Source organism: Mus pahari, chromosome 16 (genome assembly GCF_900095145.1).
Source record: "Mus pahari chromosome 16, PAHARI_EIJ_v1.1, whole genome shotgun sequence".
Classification (NCBI taxonomy): Eukaryota; Metazoa; Chordata; class Mammalia; order Rodentia; family Muridae; genus Mus; species Mus pahari.
The window spans coordinates 1,104,383-1,123,239 of record NC_034605.1 but is presented as its reverse complement, the minus strand read 5'-3'; the positions used below and the strand labels follow the sequence as shown (position 1 = coordinate 1,123,239).

The window sequence follows — 18,857 nt, the reverse complement described above, 5'->3', positions numbered from 1 at the left end:
GGCTCTTCACCTCACCATACCTGGCTCTTCAAAACATATCCTTGACTTCCTTTTTCTTTTTTAAAAAACACAACAGAGCCTTTTTCTTTTTTTAAATCTCTGGCTTGTTGAAATCTTAGCCAACTTTCTATTCTATTAATTATTCAAGGTAGAAAGGATAATATTTTTAAATTTAAGACTATTCACTTGCTCAATGAAGCTGGAAGTATTTTGTACAAGGCACTCTGCCCATCTCCTAAGGGGTACTCTATGCACTGGCAGCACTGCGTGCCCAACCTTGGCAGGATGGCTTTCCTGTCACCTCTGTGTGAATGGACTCTTTCCGTCCCAGGATCCCAGGTGCGCTGCACAGGAACCGCGTGTTAGAAGTGAAAGAGAAGAGGTTTGGTGAATAAAAGCCCTTTTTGTCTTTTTCTGTTTATGAAGGAAATTGTGGATTTCTGTAGCAGCATCTTAGACAGGGACTGCCAGGATGTGACTGTGATGAACTGCCAGGATGTGACAGTGCAGACACAAGCCAGCGGTGGAGCATAAACAAACATGACCACTCAGGGAGCTCAGGGTACTTCCCTTTCATGTCAGAATGTGTTTAGACAGCTATGCAACCAGAGAGCTTGGGATAACAGAAAACAATGCCCAGGAAAAAGGAATGCACTGGATTTGGTTCCCTGGGGCCTTGACTTTGCTATTTCTTTGTTAGAACCCAAGGCTACTCCACATGTTGATCATACTTGTCTTTGTGTCCAGACAGGTGTTGCCTAAGCGCATAGCTGAGAATTGGCAGTGCATCCTGCTTTCCTATTGTGTGCATAATATGGTGTGTGCAATGCCTTTGTGGGGGTCTATTTTACATGCTTATTCCAAGAATCCAGGGAGACCATTTGCCTAAGACGTTTTCTCCAGAGAAACCCAAGAGAAAGGATTAGCAACAGATGCCTTTCATTCTTTCCTTGAGTCCTTGTCATTCCACAGAGATAGGTGAGGCACTAAATCTCAACATCTAGAGAGCAGGTTTTAGGAAACAAGAGCGCCCACTCAATGGATAAAGTGTTTGCTGTGCATACATGAGCACTAGAGTTTGAACTAACAGAACCCAGGTAAAAGCCAGGAAGGCATAGCTGCCCACCTATAATTCAAGCACTCAGAAGGCCAAGGGAAAGGATTCCAGAAACTCCTAGCTAGAGTAGCCTATATAGTGAGCTCTGGGTTCAATTAAGAGACCTTGCCTCAATGCATAAGGTGCAGAGTAGTTGAGGAACACTTGATATGTCCACCTTGGGCTTTCACATGTACAAGGACACACACACACACACACGTACTCACACATATGCAAGCTTACATACACATGAACACATGCACACGTACTCACACATACGCAAGCTTACATACACATGAACACACACACACACACACGTACTCACACATACGCAAGCTTACATACACATGCACACACAGACACACACAGAGATACACACAAGTACTCATACATGTGCAAGCTTGCATACACATGCACACACACATACAAACACACATACACATATATGCAAGCTTGCATACACAAGAACACACACACACACACACTAAATTATTCCTCTAAGATGGGTGATGGTACTTGCATAGGAGACAACACTCAGAAGATGGAGACAGAAGAACCACTGAGAGTTGAAGGCTAGCCCAGTTATACTCTGAGATCTGTCTTGGGAAACAGAAACAAAAGAATGAAGAAGATCAGAATATTGCAGCAAAGGCAGGGCCCAGGAACCCTGGCACATTCTGTCACACAATGCATGTTTTCTAGTGCACATCAACCTCTCTGGATTTCTCTAACTTCATTGAAGAATAGAGGCAGATCATGAAAAAGGCAAAAATATTTCCTGATGGAGAAATAGGTACAATATTTGGAAGAGAGAATGGATTTTGTGGGTAAGAACTTCAGGGATAGATGTTGCTGTTACAGGTGACAGTCATGACTTAGGATTATAGTGTCTATCAGTGAGGCACTCTCACAAGAGAGTGAACAAAGCGGTAATCAGTTGGTATCCATGGCAGAACAATTCTTATATCAGGAGCCATATTGGGGGTGGGTATCTATGACACTTCTATAGAGTCATAATGGCCAGAGTAGAGAGGGTTGGTACCTACCTAGCCAGTAGGGATGTGGGATGAGGAGCACTTGACTCCATGGGCAGGATCTTGCAGGGGAAGCAGTGACCAGGTTCTGCAGAGAGCAGGACGAGTGCTGGTGACAGTGGTGAAGAGGCAGAGTTAGTGTCTCCCATAGAAAATGGCCTGGCAAGAGTGCGAGTGGCAGGAGAAACAGAGCCATTTGTGTCAAGGGCCGCGTAAAGAGCAGTGGGCCAGCTATCCAGGTTTGGGGTGAGTGGGACAATGGAGACTGGTAGGATAGGCTTGAAGCAGTGTTGTAAAGGAGATGTTATGGTCTCAGGACCACACTTACAGTTAGCCTAACTCCTGTGACCTACACGAGGGAACTGAACAGTCTTCCTCTTAACTCTATTTGTAATCTCATGATAGAAGAGAGCATAATTTAAGAATTAATTGGTTTATTTGAACCCCAGGAGTTTTGGGGTTTTCGTTAGAGATTCATCAAAAGAGACTGCAGCGTCTGATGACCCTGGACCCAAGCTGACATTTCAAGAATACGTTTATTCATAACAGGAAGTAGCCTACCCTCATAAAAGCAGCAACATTGTCCCTTAAAGGCATCATTAAGCCTAACTACATGATACAAACTCCACAGGATATTAGAGCTGAATTATACGTTACCTAATCTATTCACTCATTTTACAAATAAGTCAAGTCCCAGAGAGTTTGATGGTTTTTCTAAGATTACAGAAGGTTGAAACTTTGTGTCTCCCTCAGCATCCTGTCTGGTGTGCATAAAATAAAGGAACAGTTATTATAGTGAAATGATTTGGAAAACTATCTCCATGGACATTTAGTTTGTGCTATAACTAATAGACTTCTCTCCTCACACTCAAATGTACATAAGAAAGCAGCTGGAAGCCCTGGCTTCGAGTAACAGAAAGCTCATAACACCATTCCAGAGAACAAACTCAAGGAATACTGAAGGGTGGATTTGGAAGTTAGTACATGTGGACAGTCTGACTTGGCTTTATTTCATGGTCCATTAGGTGAGAAGAAATCACGTGTGTTGGGGAAGGTAGGCTGTGTTGTCATGCTTTGAATGTAAAATGTCCCCCACAGGTTCATGTATTTGAAGTTGGTCCTTAGCTGTTTTGGAAGATTCTAGAACTGTCAAGAGATGTACGCTTGGTGGGAAAAGTGGGTCACTGGGAGTGCGTCTTGAAGTTTGATGGTCCAGGGTACTTTCTGCTCGCTCTCTGCTTCCTACCTGCAGATACGGTGTGACCAGATGCCTCATGGTTCTGTCACCATGGTTTCTCTGCTATGGTGAACTGGTGGACTGTATCCCTTCAAACCAGAAACCCAAATAGATACATCTGAGTAGCTCCCACTGGGCACTTCTCAGCTTGCTCATATTCTGTAGCAAAGATCTCTGCCTTACAGTCTTTTCAAGTTTACTCAAATCCTACTTTCTTTCCATAATGAGATCTGCCTTTACATTACACCAATGCTCTTCTCCACAGCAATCATTCTTCCAGCTCGCCCTGCATGCGCCCTTGGTTCTGCCTCCTCTAGACTATAGTCTGTAGCATAATGCTTGAATGTGTTTAGTAATCACATTGCTTTCCCCAATATAGGATATCTTTCTCTTAAGTCCAATGGTTGAAGACAAAGAATTCTCTCAAAAAAAAAAAAAAAAGTTTGTGGTTCCTCCTTACACCTGAAGTCCTTATTTGGCCTTGTGGAGTCATCTGGCGTCTTCATTTTGATTTCCACACTGCTGGCAAATGCATTATACAACCAGCTTCTGTGCTACCAATAATTCTTTTCCATGTGCATTATCTTATCAAGAATCTACCTTTCAATCCATGAGAAAAAGCAGGCAAAGGGCCCAAAGTCCATTACTTCATAAGCACTTAGTAAATATTAGGTTCTCTCTTCCAGGAACGTTCTCTGAGTAACCAGCTCACGCATTTCTCCTGCACAGTCGTCATTTAGTTCAGGTTACTCTGTGTCCTTATTATCTTTTAACCTTCAGCTCATTTCAGCCTTTAAGCACATGGTCTCCCATCTCTGTATTTTCTGTTTCTCTATCCTGTGGCCTGGAAGATAAGAGCTTAATAGCTTCCATCAACACTGTTACTATAGCATTGCTAGAATGTTCTTAGCTCCAAGAACCCCTGTATCACTGTTTCACCTTTTAAACTCCACAGCAAAATAGCAAGAATGCAAGCGTATGAGTTGAAGAAAGAAGAGGAAGAAGATGGACATGCATAGGCCATCTCTGCTCTTCTCTAGAAATCCTCTCACATTAAAGGAAAAGATAAATAAAGAGGGACAGTGACAAGTGTCCGGGCAGTGATATGTGTTAGCATCATCATTGAGTCTAGTGCCTGTGAACTTGTGACTCCACTGAAAAACAAAGTCATGTTGAGTTTATGGGTCTTAATTCACCCAGCTAGATAATGGTAAAAGCTTTGGTAATTGAATTGAATCCTTTCTTGTAACTTTAATGAACACTCAAAGAGAGATTTCCCCTCTATCTTTGTCATGCATGCAAGCTTTGGGATGCTCTTCCCAACTACAGGTTAAGAAATGCGGCATCTTCTGGCGAGGTTGTGGAGAAAGAGGAACACTCCTCCATTGCTGGTGGGATTGCAAGCTTGTACAACCACTCTGGAAATCAGTCTGGAGGTTCCTCAGAAAATTGGACATAGTACTACCGGAAGACCCAGCAATACCTCTTCTGGGCATATACCCAGAAGATCTTCCAACTGGTAATAAGGACACATGCTCCANTATGTTCATNNCAGCNTTATTTATAATAGCNAGAAGCTGGAAAGAACCCAGATGTNCCTCAATANAGGAATGGATACAGAAANTGTGGTACATTTACACAATGGAGTACTACTCAGCTATTAAAAACAATGAATTTATGAAATTCTTGGGCATATGGATGTATCTGGAGGATATCATCCTGAGTGAGGTAACCCAATCACAAAAGAAGTCACTAGATATGTACTCACTGATAAGCTGATATTAGCCCAGAAACTTAGAATACCCAAGATACATCTTGCAAAACACAAGAAAACCAAGAAGGATGACCATCGTGTGGATACTTCATTCCTCCTTAGAATAAGGAACAAAATACCCATGAAAGGATATAGGTACAGAGACAAAATTTAGAGCTAAGATGAAAGGATGAACTATCCAGAGACTACCCCATCCGGGGATCCATCCCATTATCAGCCACCAAACCCAGATACTAATGCTCATGCCAGCAAGAGTCTGCTGAAGGGACCCTGATATTGCGGCCTCTTGTGAGGCTATGCCAGTGCCTGGCAAACACAGAAGTGGATGCTCACAGTCAGTTATTGGATGGAACACAGGGCCCCCAATGGAGGAGCTAGAGAAAGTACCCAAGGAGTTGTAGGGGGCTGCAACCCTGTAGGTGCAACAACAATATGAACTAAGCAGTACCCCCTGAGCTTGAGTCTCTAGCTGCATATGTAGCAGAAGATGGCCTAATCGTCCATCATTGGGAAGAGAGGCCCCTTGGTCTTGTAAACTTTATATGACCCAGCACAGGGGAAGGCCAGGGCCAAGTAGTGGGAGTGGGTGGGTAGGGGAGCAGGGGCGGGGGGGGGGTATAGGGAACTTTCAACATAGCATTTGAAATGTAAATAAAGAAATTAATTAATTAATTAATTGATTAATTAATTAATTAAAAAAAAAGAAATGCAGCATCTTGACACCTTCATACCCAAAGCCAAGACTGGTGTTTCTTTCAGACGGGCCCCCAAAAAGCAATGTAAAAAATTTGACTAAATGCTTTCTAGAACCTTCCCCTTTGACTAAGAATAAAATGTTGGTGATTGCTTCTATTCCATAGATGGAAAACCAAGAAACAGAATTATACTTTATTCATCATGGTATAACATTTTATCCTTAGTGGGTGAGGCTCTTGTTCACCCTGAAGTAGTAGGCTATTCATGGCTAACCAGTGTATCAGTGGTACAACTAAGATGATTAGATATTACAAGTGGAAGCCTGAAGGGATCGTCCCTAAACTGACATCCAACCCATAAATCACACCATTGCTCATATAGAGCAACTGCTCATGGAGACCAAGATAACACCCAGATCCTACTAGTTAAGGTTCATTTTTTGAAACTTGTTTTTACAGTTTTATTTCTTTTGTGTGTATGTCTGTGTGTTTGGGGGGGGGGTGCGTGCGGCAGGGCGTTGGCACACACAGATGCTGCAGCATGCAAGTTGACGACAGAGGATAACTTGCAGGAATTGATTCTCTCTCTCTACCAAGTGGGTTTGGGGGACTAAACTTGTTTTTTTTGGTTTAGAGGCAGTTGTCTTTACCTGCTAAGCCATCTTGCTGGCTCTGACCACTATAATCCATAGGGCCAGCAAGAGCCTTCCACAGTAGCCCTTGGTGTCTGTGTCACTGATTAGGAAATACAATTGGCTTCTTCTCTCTGCTCCCTGTTACATCAGGTGTCATGTGACTTCAAAGGACAAAAAGTAGTGTCGGCTGTTGCCATGGAAACTTAAGAACCATCTGAATTGCTATGGCATCATAGAAGCAAGATTCCAATCATGGGTCTTTACAGGCTGTTGAAATCCATCTCATATTTTTAGAACGTGTGACATTTAACACATTGATGAATATCCCCAGCTTCAGTACACATACCTCGCTTTCACATTTAGATTGGGTTTTTCAGCTCAACTGTCTGGATCCCCCCCTTCCGCCCCTTCCGCCCCTTCCTGGTAAATGCTGGGTTTCCTCATGAGTAAAGATAATTTTTTTCTCGGCTTTTCTTATTCCCTTAATGCTGCTTTATCCTTGATTCCCATTTCCTCTTTATTCCACAATTATGATCATTTTCTCACTAGGCTGTCTGTGTCTACTTCTACCAACCTCCCCTCTGACAGGCCTGGATACAACTGCCTCCAGCCCATCGTCTCCTCTGCTCTCCACCGATCTCATGTCGGGGATTCACACACAGGTCTGCATCTTTGCTGAAGATGCACAACTACATCACTCATGCTTTGGTCTCTCAAGTTACAATCCGCTCTCACCCAAGATGATTCCCATTCACTGACGCTTCTGAGCACTGTATTAAACTGCTCTTCTAGGTCTGCAAAAAGAGGGCTCTTGTTCTCCATTTTTATGAAAACTGCTAACAGGATTTTTTTTTACCTCCGTATAACACAGACACACACACACAGACACACACACACAGACACACACACACACACACACACACACAGAGAGAGAGAGAGAGAGAGAGAGAGAGAGAGATTTTAAATTTCCTTTTATCTGTGCTAGGGTTAGAGCCAAAGTCCTCACACGTCCGAGTCAAGCCCTCTACTGTATCACTAACTGCAACCTCTGCAAACAGTGACTTCAACTCTTTAAACTTTTAATTTTTCTTCTCAGGCCTGGTGGTAGAACTCATGGCCTTGTCCATGCTGGGCAAGGAAAGGCTTTACCACTGAGCTCCATTTCTACCTCTCACACTTCCAATTGTATATTGACACGGCCTGGTTAACGCCTGACTCACAAGTTTCTATCATGTTGTCTAAACTTACTCAAAAGATATTGATTAGCTTGTTAAAACAAAAATGTGTATAACCTATTTAGTATTGAAGAAAATGAAAGGAAATTATAAATGCATTTTAAGGAAGTAAAATCCATATAAGAAAGCACTGCTAACAGAAACCCCTTAAGTTGTTCTGCTGCTCTGTGGAAGGCTCCCCCACACGTTTTTTATTCATCCAGTCTCAATCCAGTTCAGAAAGACCCTCTGTTGAACCTGTCTCCTTGAGAGAGTTTTGGAATCCCTCATACTTGCTTTCTTCTCTATAAAGCTCTCCACAGAAGAGCCTTCACGCTCTCTCCACAGTATTAGGAGAAAGTTCAAGTGCATGCACGAGTGGGATACTATTGATGTGTGACTCTTGCTCTGTGTGCCTCTCCTCCGGGTTACTCACTGGGAAGACACAAGAGGTCCCTTGAAAGATGGGAAGCAGTTTTGTGTACATTTTTCTTACATGGGTCAGCAAAGGATGATTTATTCCTATTGCATTTGTAATCACCTCAATAGGCTGCAGCTGTCAGCACCATGTACACAGTAATGTGAATTAAATATATTTGCACAGACAGTAATGCCACAAAGAAATAAAGAAGAACAACCTGTATTTGCCAACTACCATCAAGCATTCCGCTGTTATCCTTGTCAATATCTAGGTCAATTTAAATACTGTTTTCAGACATTCCACTCTGGACCAGCCATGGCTAATTTTTGTTTTCTGTTTGAATAAGATGCCTGGCACTCATGCTCTGGGGAAGAATATGAAGAGGATGCTCCTACTGCCAATGACTGAAACACATACAGACTGTAAGTCAATGAAACAGTGCGCTGCTTCTCCTCTGATAGGCTGATTCTTAATTAATCTACCCATCAATCAAGAATAATGTACCAAGTGATGGGTCTTACAGTGGAACTCTGCTGTGGAGGCTCCAAATACTTGTATTGTGTGGCTCTATGTCTGGAGACCTCATTATATCAAACAAAACTCAAACTACAGAAACCAGAAATGGACTGTGCTGCTTTTATCGTCCACTGAGTGTGCAAGCAAAGCTTGTGTGTGTGTGTGGTGTGGGGGAGCTATCGGAATGGATGTAGATCATGGGCACAGACCAAGTTTCTGGGAGAAGAGACGAAAGTCATTCAGAACTGATAAAAGGTGCTCTGTGGAGAGGGATGGGGTAACGGCGGAGGGGAAGATACACAAGCTGCAGTCAGTGGATGGCTGGGTAGAAGCATTGAGGAAGACTTCATGAGTTCTAACATGTGCTGTGCATTTGTGGAAGTGGGCATAATCTCTAGCTCAGGGGTCGAGACAGAATAAAGAGGGCTGGCATCGATAGCACTGAAGGCTAAATGGTACACAGCAAGAGGAATACCAGTCAGAACAAGACTCTAATCAGGGATGTATGGCTTGCTCCATAGCCTCCCTCTTTTTTTAATTATTATTTTTTTTATTTAATGCTTCTGCCTTCCTCTTCAATCATAATTAACAGGATTCTTAACACCCGAGGCTTTATAATGGCTAGAGGATTCATTAGAAAGAAACAGAACACCATTTGAATGAACAATGTTAACCTTCTTAATATGTTATGGTAAACAGGCACATTAGTAAGAAACAGAGTATGAGATGTGTACACCTCTCTAGCCACAGACTGGTATACTTCACTTGCAGTTAGTTATTGTTGCTGTTGTTGTTGTTTTACAGCACATGCTCAGACATATCACTGTGATATTTTTGGGTCAACATCAGGTTTTATCAGGTCACCGGCTTACTTCTTATTCTGGTGTCACAGAGGGCAATGCACGATTTCCTTGCCAAGACTCCACACTCCTTTTTCTAGTTAGTTCTGTTGCGAATGGCGACTCCCCCCTGACTCTGACCTGTGTCTCATGCCTATTGCAAGTCTTCCCATGTCAAAACTGATATAATGGAGGGGAACACCCACTGTGTAGTTCTCTGAAGATGGGGTTTTAAGGAACTGAAAGTCTAGGGCTTAGGAGTGTGCAGTTAACTGCAACCCTGAGGCGTTTCCCACCTGCTCTGATTCTGACTGCTCTTGAAAGTCACCTAGTGGAGGTGTTGCTGTGGATAATCAGGATGGACTCTGATCATTATTGATATGCTGTGTGTGTGTGTGTGTGTGTGTGTGTGTGTGTGTGTGTGTGTGTGTGTGTGAAGGGAGGCCTTGAAAACCCTCTGAAAACTGTCAGAGAATGAATGGAGAGTTCAGGCCGTCCCCTAACACCCACCTCCACTGTTCACGGGGTACTGATAGTTCTTACATCCACTTGCCTCTCTCTTAATCACCAGTGTTTCACCTCCACACCTCCCCAGTTCCTCTAAGTCTATACTGTGTCTTCATCCCAACACCTTGGGCATGTACCCTAGGCCATTGGGTACATTATTCTCATGCTGGTTCCATACCACATGGGCACCTCGGCTCTCATACTGATGCCATAGGTGCATGCTATATGCCCACAAGGTACCTTAGCTCCTACAGGATGAGTCTGAGTTTTACATGAACATCTGGATTTCCTTCCTTTTCAACTGAAGTGAAATTCATGTCACTTATATTAGCAATTTCACACATTAACAGTGCACAACGGAGACCTTTATCTAGGTCTAAAATATGTTCATCATCCCAATGGAACCCATAACCATTAAGAACTCTGAGAGTTATCATATCTTTGTATTGGAAACATTCAAAATTCATGAGCTATTTTCATGGATCACTCATACCTGTTAACTCGTTTGAACCATTCTCACCCTAATGGGCTACAGAATATGAGAATCTATTCCTCGTAGCCAATCAAACCCTTGAAGCCATTACCAACTTCTCCTTCTCCCTTGTCTTTCCCATCATCCCTGGCTCTAGAAATCACTATTCTTGACTTCTGGAATCAACTGTCAGTTTCTTCTTTGAAGAGGATGTGCAGCATTTGTCTTTCATGCCTGATAGGTCACTGAGCACGTCCTTGACTTACATCCATGTTGCCGCAAATAACAGATTTTATTATTTGTATGGCAAATAAGTTTCGATTTCCTTTATCTGAGCATCCACTGACAGAGTTCTAGCTTGTTTTTACATGTTAGCTAGGGTGAAGAGTGCTGCATTAACACGCACATGTAGATATTTCTCTGACATGTTGGCTTTCTCTCCTTTAGATATACACCCAGGAATGGGATTGCCAGATCGTGTGGCAGCTCTATTTTTAACGTTTTGAGGAACCTCCATACTGTTTTCCGTAATAGTTGTACTAATTTGCATTTCTATTACCAGCATAGGAGAGTTCCCCTTTCTTCACATCCTTGCCAGTACTCTCTCTCTCTCTCTCTCTCTCTCTCTCTCTCTCTCTCTCTCTCACACACACACACACACACACACACACACACACTCACACAGTATGTATAGGGACTGGGAAAATGGCTCATTTGGCAAAGTGCTTATTATGCAAGCACAAAGACCTAGATTCAATCCTTATAGCCCATATAAAAAGGTGAGCATGCTGATGTGCATTTGTTATTCATTCGTTCGTTCGTTCATTCATTCATTCATTCATTCATTCATTCATTCATTCAATGTATACAGTAATGGGAAGACAATATATTTTAATCCCAGAACTGGGGAGAGAGAAGAATCAGATCCCTGGGTTTCCAGGGTGACCAGCCAGCCTGCTTACTCAACAAACCTCAGGCCAGATAGACACCCTTTCTGAAGAGTCACACTTTATGTTGAACTATAGTCTCTACATAGGCATATAGTAGAGGCACCCATACACATGCGCCTGAACAAACATGTACACACACACACACACACATAGAGAGAGGGATGTCATGTCTCATAGTGGTTTTAATTTGTAACTTCCTGATGATTAGCGATGCTAAGAACATCCTCACACTCTTATTGGCCATCTGCATGCGTCTTTTAAGAACTACCCATTTCGCTCACAGTCAGGTATTGGATGGAACACAGGGTCCCCAATGGAGGAGCTAGAGAAAGTATCCAAGGAGCTGAAGGGGACTGCAACCCTGTAGGTGGAACAACAATATGAACTAACCAGTACCCCCTCAGCTCGTGTCTCTAGCTGCATATGTAGCAGAAGATGGCCTAGTCAGTCATCATTGGGAAGAGAGGCCCCTTGGTCTCGCAAACTTTATATGCCCCAGTACAGGGGAATGCCAGGGCCAAGAAGTGGGAGGGGGGGTAGGGGAGCAGGGGCAGGGGGAAGGTATAGGGAACTTTTGGGATAGCATTTGAAATGTAAATAAAGAAAATATCTAATTTTTTTAAAAAAAGAAAAAAAAAGAACTACCCAATTCTGGTTATTATTCTGATCATGGATAAGTAGTTTGCAAATATTGTCCCACTCTGTAAGTCGTCTTTTAAACTCTTGATTATTCCACCTGTGCAGGAGTTTTTAGACTGCAGCTAGTCTCATTGGTCCATTTTTACTTTTGTAGGTGGTGGTCTCGGTGGTCATAGCTGAAGGAAAAGTCTTTACCTAGACAATGCCTCAGAGTGTTTTCCATATATGTGCGTCTAGAAAACACACAAGAGAAAAGGCTCTTTATTCTGCATGTCGATGGCCAGCCTTGCTTGCATCCTTTATTAAGGAGACTTGCTTTCCTAATGTATATTTTTGCTGGTTTGTTATTGTTGCTGGGGACAGATTGGTCATAATGATGTGGCTGTTATTCCACATTCGCCTTCCCACTGCACTGCTCTGTGTGTGTCCTTTGCTGTGTGTTTGGGCTGCGGTGTTGTTCTGCCTCCAGCTTTCTTTGTTTTGCTCCGGAATGTTCTGGCTATTCACAGTCTTTAGTGGTTTTATCCAAGTTTTAGGAGCTTTTCCTTTTTTTTTTTCCCTGTTCCTATTTCGGTGAAGAATGTAATTAGCATTTGATAGGAATTACATTGCTTCTGTAGATCACGCTGTAGAGTGTGGGCATGTTAACAATATTAATTAGTCTGGAAAATGGAATGTGTTTCCATTTGGTGTGTTATCTTTAGTTTCCTTCATTGGTGTTCTGTAATGTTCACTGTGGAGGTAATTCACTTCCTCGGTTAAATTTATTTATACAGTTTATTTGCTGTAACAGCTAGCATTAAGATTGTTTTTCTAGCAGTTTCGCTATTGATATATACAAATACCAATGATTCTTGAAATTGATTTCATATCATGCCAACTTACTGAATTGGCTGGTCAGTTTTAACATCCTTGGTGCAGTCTAGCTTTATTGCCATACAGAATCATGCTGTTTACACATAGGGATAATTTCTCTTCCTGCCCTCCTATTCAGCTGCCTTTGATTTTTCTCTCTGAACTTGCTTTGTTGGCTCAGACTTGGAATGCTGGGTTGATTAACAGGATGAGCAAATCAACCTTTACCTTGTTTCTGATCCTAGGATAAATGATAGCATGTGTCCTTATTCAGTGTGGTTTGGCTGTGGGTTGTCATATATAGACATCCTCACTACACACCACTGCCTTATACTAGGGAATGAATGCAAGACCCTTCTCATGCTAGGCAAATGCTCTACTTTGACTTATATCCAAAGACTTTTTCTATTAACAAAAATCAAACAGATTCTCACCACATTGCCTATACTGGTCTTGGCCTTACCCGTAGCCCAAGGAGTCTGGATTTGGTTTTCTGATCTTAACTTCCCACTCTGATGGGACTCCAGAGTTGGGCCATGAGATCTGGCTGGCACAATGATGGTGACGATGATAATGATGGTCATGCTGCTGCTGCTATAGTTAATCTTGAAGTTTATTGACTGATTTTTTTTTGCAATTGTCTCTATGATTTCATGGTTTCTGTTTTTCATTCTCCTGGTTTGAGTCATTTGCTGACTTACACATCCTAGGATGATACCATCTTGGTGACCATGTATAGTCCTTTTGTCCATGCAGCTTTGTTCACCAGGGATACTGCGCTGTGTATTCTTTTACCGTGGCTGTGTGTAGTCACATCTGCTTTTGGTAAAAGGCTAATACTGTTCTCATAAGGTGAGATTTCTTTTCTTTATATTTGATAATAGTTTGAGAATAATTTCTATTTGTTTTGTAAGAGCAAACTTCATCAGTGAAGGCTTCACATCCTGGGATTCTCTTTGTTGGGAGACATTGTGTTCCTGATTCTCTTGTATAACTCTGTCTGAAAGCCCCTCTTCCCGCCTGCTACCTTTCTGGTGACTGGAGATAGAACTGGTTGTTTCTGTTTCCTCATAGGACAGGCAAACTTACCCACAGTAAAGCAAACACTCACAGACAAGGGGCACACAGAGCGAAAGAAAAAAATGTGAGAAATGAATGAGCCTGTGGTGAAGGCGTTCAAGAGCTTGCAGACAGCCCTTTCTTACAGGAAACCCACTTAGAGAGTTTAAACTCTCCCGTGCAGGTGTACCCAGTCCTCTGCCATTGTATACCACATTGCCATCTACAAAGTCGACACTCAAGAAGTGTGTGAGTTTTCAAAAAATAACTGTTAAAAAAAAAAAAAGGAAATCTTAAAATGTTTTAAGTAAGCTATAAATGTTTTATGTTGCGCTATACTCACAGCTATCTTTGACCTCATGCATCTGAATGCAGCCAACAGGCTGTGGGCTGGACACATCTGAATACAGGGAAATCATCATAGTTATTTTTTAAAATTAAGATTCAAATATCCAAACGCTACTGGAAAATGTATTATGTCACCATGCACCCAGCCATGCCGTTGGCACTATTTACTTGAGAAAATATCCACAGTAGAATATTAATTTAAAAATAGCTAATCATAACTATTTTAAAGTGACACAACTTTTGTTCTAGATGCATGTACAAAGCCTTCACATACACGCGTGCATGCATGTATTTCAGTGTCTATACACACAGAAATAAATCAGTTACAGTATTTACAGTGAGAAGTAATAATTTTTTCAATTTCATAGTACTTATTATTTTATAAATTCACCATGAACTATTATTGAACACAACAAGCAAAATCCAAACAGGTGGCACCAGGCTATTCACTTTTAAACTCATCCACAGTTACATGACATCCTTATTCATCAACTGTATATTGAAACCCTCTTCTAGTAGACTATAGAAAGCAAGATGGGAAAAGTGAGGTACAAAATAATAATTCCTATTTTAGGGGCTTTTACCATCTGGGAAGTCACCGTAGTTTCTGAAATCTCTGGTTTCAGAAATCTCTGTGTCTTCTTCAATGAAATGTTAAAACTTACTTTTGGTCTAACAGACATTCTATTTGTACTTCAGACACCCTTACTGAAATCCTGCCTGATTGTTCAGATACCAGGGGCTGAAAACTGTGAACCCCATGAAGGCCTTGGGGAAGAACCCCTCCCTTTCAGTTGACTGAAACATTAAATCACCCCTTCCCCGCCTGTGTTTTTCCTTTCTTTAAAAGTGAACTGTGAGTCTTATTCTCTAGGCAGGTTTAAAGGAAATAATGAAAATTACTACTACTATAGCGTATGTTGTTTCTTCCAACATCAAAAATATCTACCCTGTTCCCTTGACATTCCTTTTTATATAGTCTAGATGTCCTGGTTTTTATTTTTGCTTTTGTGGAAACAGGTCCAGAAGGGGTTAAAGATATTACCTATTATAATCCAGTAAATTAGAAATGGAGGGGGAAAAAAACCAGAAATCATTTTTCAAGAATCTGGCCCAGGATGTCAGTGAAATTTCACAGGGAAACCATACCTGTGAGAGGATCATTTTGACACGAGATAGTAAATCTTTCTGGAAAAAAAAAAAAGTCTCCCTGTCTTTCTTTGCATTAAAAAAAAAAATCAGTTGCTATCAGGAAATAGCAAAGCGACATCACAGCCGCTTGAAGCTGAATGCTACCTGCAAAAATTATTTCCCCAAGGCCCCCCATTTATCCAACTCTCTCTTCAGATAATAAATAAACTTGCTCAATTTTGAACATCCAGTCTGACTCTTCATGCAGTGAGATCTCCAGGTGTGCACTGTAGCAGAAGGAGCCACGCTGGGTCCAATCAATTCCTACATGATTGCCAGCAGGAAGGGGTAATATTCATGACCATATCACCAAGAGTGGTGCCAGCTCTTTTTTGGAGAATGTGTTCTATGATAAAAATTAATAGTAGTAACTGCATGGATTAGATGACTCAGAGCCCCCTTCCTTCATGCAGATAGCCAGGGAAGGTCACCGACAAGGTAGCCAATCATTGCCATCAACTGCCATAGTTTCCTGTGCTCACACTGAGCACACACAAACGAAAAATATGAATGATGCTATTCTTTACCACTTCTCTGTGTGCACATTTATGTATACATGTGTGTGTGTGCACACGTGTGTGAGAGCTTGTATGTGCATTAAGGTAGATGTCATTGCATGTATTCCTTAATCACTTTCTATGTTTTTGTTTTTTTTTTTAAGATGGATGGGGTCTCTCACTGAACCTGGAGTTTGCTGATTTAGCTGGACCAGCTGGCCAGAAAGCTGCAGGTATCTTCCTGGCTCTACCCCTAGAGTACTGGGATTATAGGGGGCATGCATCTTGTACTCCACTATTTGACATGGGTTCTGCCTCCCCAAGCTTGGGCAGCAAGCACTTTAGCAGCAAAGCCCATCTTCTCAGCACATTTATTATCACCATTTTACTCTGAAATTTTAAATGCAGAGTAACAGTTGGTCTTCAACATGTAATCAATATATTTATGACTCTTTACGATGATATAAAAGTATACCTGCCCCAAATCCTATTTTTTCATCAAAGTGTTTCATAAATTATAGGAGGCATTCGGCGTGTATATTAGACGACTTTGTTCAAGTAGAGTCCAGGCTAACTGTCTGAGTACAGTTAAAGTCTCCTGGGCTAAGGCAGAGTTCTCAAAAGCTTTGGCATGTTACATAGGTTTCTGGCTGGTGATCACTCAGTGTGGGTTGGGTTAATCATAGCCTAAACTCATCAATAGCAGAGAGCCATTTTTATTTCTGTACTCGCTCTTGGTACTCTCTCTTCACTAGTCCCCAAGGATCTATGCCAGCATTTCAACCCCCAGGCTTTCCCAGGGAAAAAGCAGTCAGCACCAGTGGCCAGAAACTGTGAAAACCTATTCTGCATCTCATTTCCAAGCACATAGTTCACTGATGGGACAGTCTAGCCCTATGTGGGCACACACACATACCGTCACACACACATATCTGCACATGTAGTCATGGAACTATGATTAATGAACCTGGGAGAGCTAAAGCTAAGAGTGGTCACTTTACTAAGATCAGTTCGACTTTACACTACTCCAAACCCATATACTCACCACTGCTTGGTCCCCTGGTCTTTGATCACACTGAGCTTAAAGCTTTGTTATCAAGTTAGCTCCTGATTAACATGAAAATGTACCTGCTAGCAAATAGATTTGTGGTATGTGAAGAGCCAGACTTGCCCAAACCTTTCTCAGAGGCTCAGATGAAAGGACAATGGGAGCCTTAGCTCTGTGTTCCTGTTAAGTTGATCTGGACCAATGGGTCCTTCATTGATAGGGTCCTACTGGTAAGGTAGCAGGGGATGAGAAAGAGAAGATAAAATCTCAGGTACGGAGGTCTTTCATAAGCTTCGTCTTATGTGAAGCCGGTTAATTAAGAAATTAAACAGTGTTGCCAAAGAGAGCAGGAGATATACCTCAGATAATGCTGCTTTAGGACTAATAAGCACAGACCAGAGGGGAAGAGTTGGGTCCCCAGAAACCACAACCTTGACTCTTCTAAGACACCGAGTCAGACAGGCCTTGCCAAGTCTATTCCTGGACAAGGACAGAGAACGAAAGTGCCCTTTGTCCTTTTATCGGGGCTTCTGAGAAAGCCTTGGGCTGGTCTAGCTCCCCACAGGGGTACTTGAAGAATTTGAATGGTTTGAATTAAAGGCTAAAATTGGGTTTAAATCCAGTTGTTACATGTTTGTTCCTGGAAGAGAAAGTCCGAAACCAAATAGCACTTAGGTGTTACTTCTTACGAGTGGATATTTTTATGGTTTGTATATGAAATGTTCCAGCGTTTGAATATTTGTCTCCAGCTAGAAGTGTTGCATTGAGAGGCTATAGAACCTTGTGGACATGAGGACTAGATGGAAAACACAAGTGATAAGACTGTGGCCCACCCCAGTCCTGACCTGAGAATGCTGCTTGATCCACAAAGATGGAATAGGTTATGCTGTGAGTTCTTGCCATCACGGATAGAGCCCCAGACACCATGGCTTCTGTGCCATGAGATTATGTAATCAAATAAGCTCCCTTTCCATTAAATTGCTTCTTGTTGGTATTCAGTCACGGTGAGATGATACGTAACCAATGCTGAGGTCTACCCCTATGAACTAATATTAAATGCATCATGGTTTAGGGCCCTGCCTTCTTCATTTACCTTTATGTTGGTTCCAAATTCTATCCTTAAAAACGTCTGATCAGTGCTCGCTTTAGCAGCACATGTACTAAAATTAGAACGATACAGAGAAGATTAGCGTGGCCCCTGCACAAGGATAACACGCAAATTCGTGAAGCATTCCAAATTTTTGTAGCAGAAGATGGCCAAGTCGGCCATCATTGGGAAGAGAGGCCCCTTGGTCTTGCAAACTTTATATGCCCCAATACAGGGGAACGCCAGGGCCAAGAAGTGGGAGTGGGTGGGTAGGGGAGCAGGGTTGGGGGAGGATATAGGAGACTTTTGGGAGAGCATTTGAAATGTAAATAAAGAAAATATCTAATAAAAATTGAAAAGAAAGAACATAGAATTTATAATAATCTTATTGATCACTAACATAATCAGAAGGCAAAAAAAATCTCACTGTGGAATTAAAAGAATTATTCAAATTTGTAATAAATTTTGATTTGGAAAAAAAAAGAAAAAAGAAAATATTATCCTGAGTGAGATAACTCAGACCCAAAAGGACATGCATGGTATGTACTCACTAATAAGTGATTACTAGTCAAAAGAATATAGAATACCTAGGATATAATCCACAGAACTCAAGAAGGCTAACAAGCTGAAGGGTCCTTGTTGTGGATGGCCCTGGGGCTAATTATATTTGATGTTAATTCCATTCTCCTGTGAGTGGTTGTGAACTAGGAATGAGTTAGCACTCAGGTGATTTCCTGTAAACC

The 18,857-nt window shown here is 41.8% G+C and overlaps 1 long non-coding RNA gene and 1 other non-coding gene across 2 annotated transcripts; both read left to right on the top strand.

The window, feature by feature from the left end:
- The first annotated feature begins 2,164 nt into the window (after window positions 1–2,164).
- On the top strand, window positions 2,165–15,115 carry LOC110333587. Its single transcript, XR_002381088.1, has 3 exons — window positions 2,165–2,376; window positions 8,453–8,532; window positions 14,971–15,115. It is a non-coding gene; the product is annotated as an uncharacterized LOC110333587 (long non-coding RNA).
- Window positions 15,116–18,163: 3,048 nt separating this feature from the next.
- On the top strand, window positions 18,164–18,270 carry LOC115065647. The gene has a single exon (XR_003845416.1). It is a non-coding gene; the product is annotated as a U6 spliceosomal RNA (small nuclear RNA).
- The last annotated feature ends 587 nt before the right edge of the window (window positions 18,271–18,857 follow it).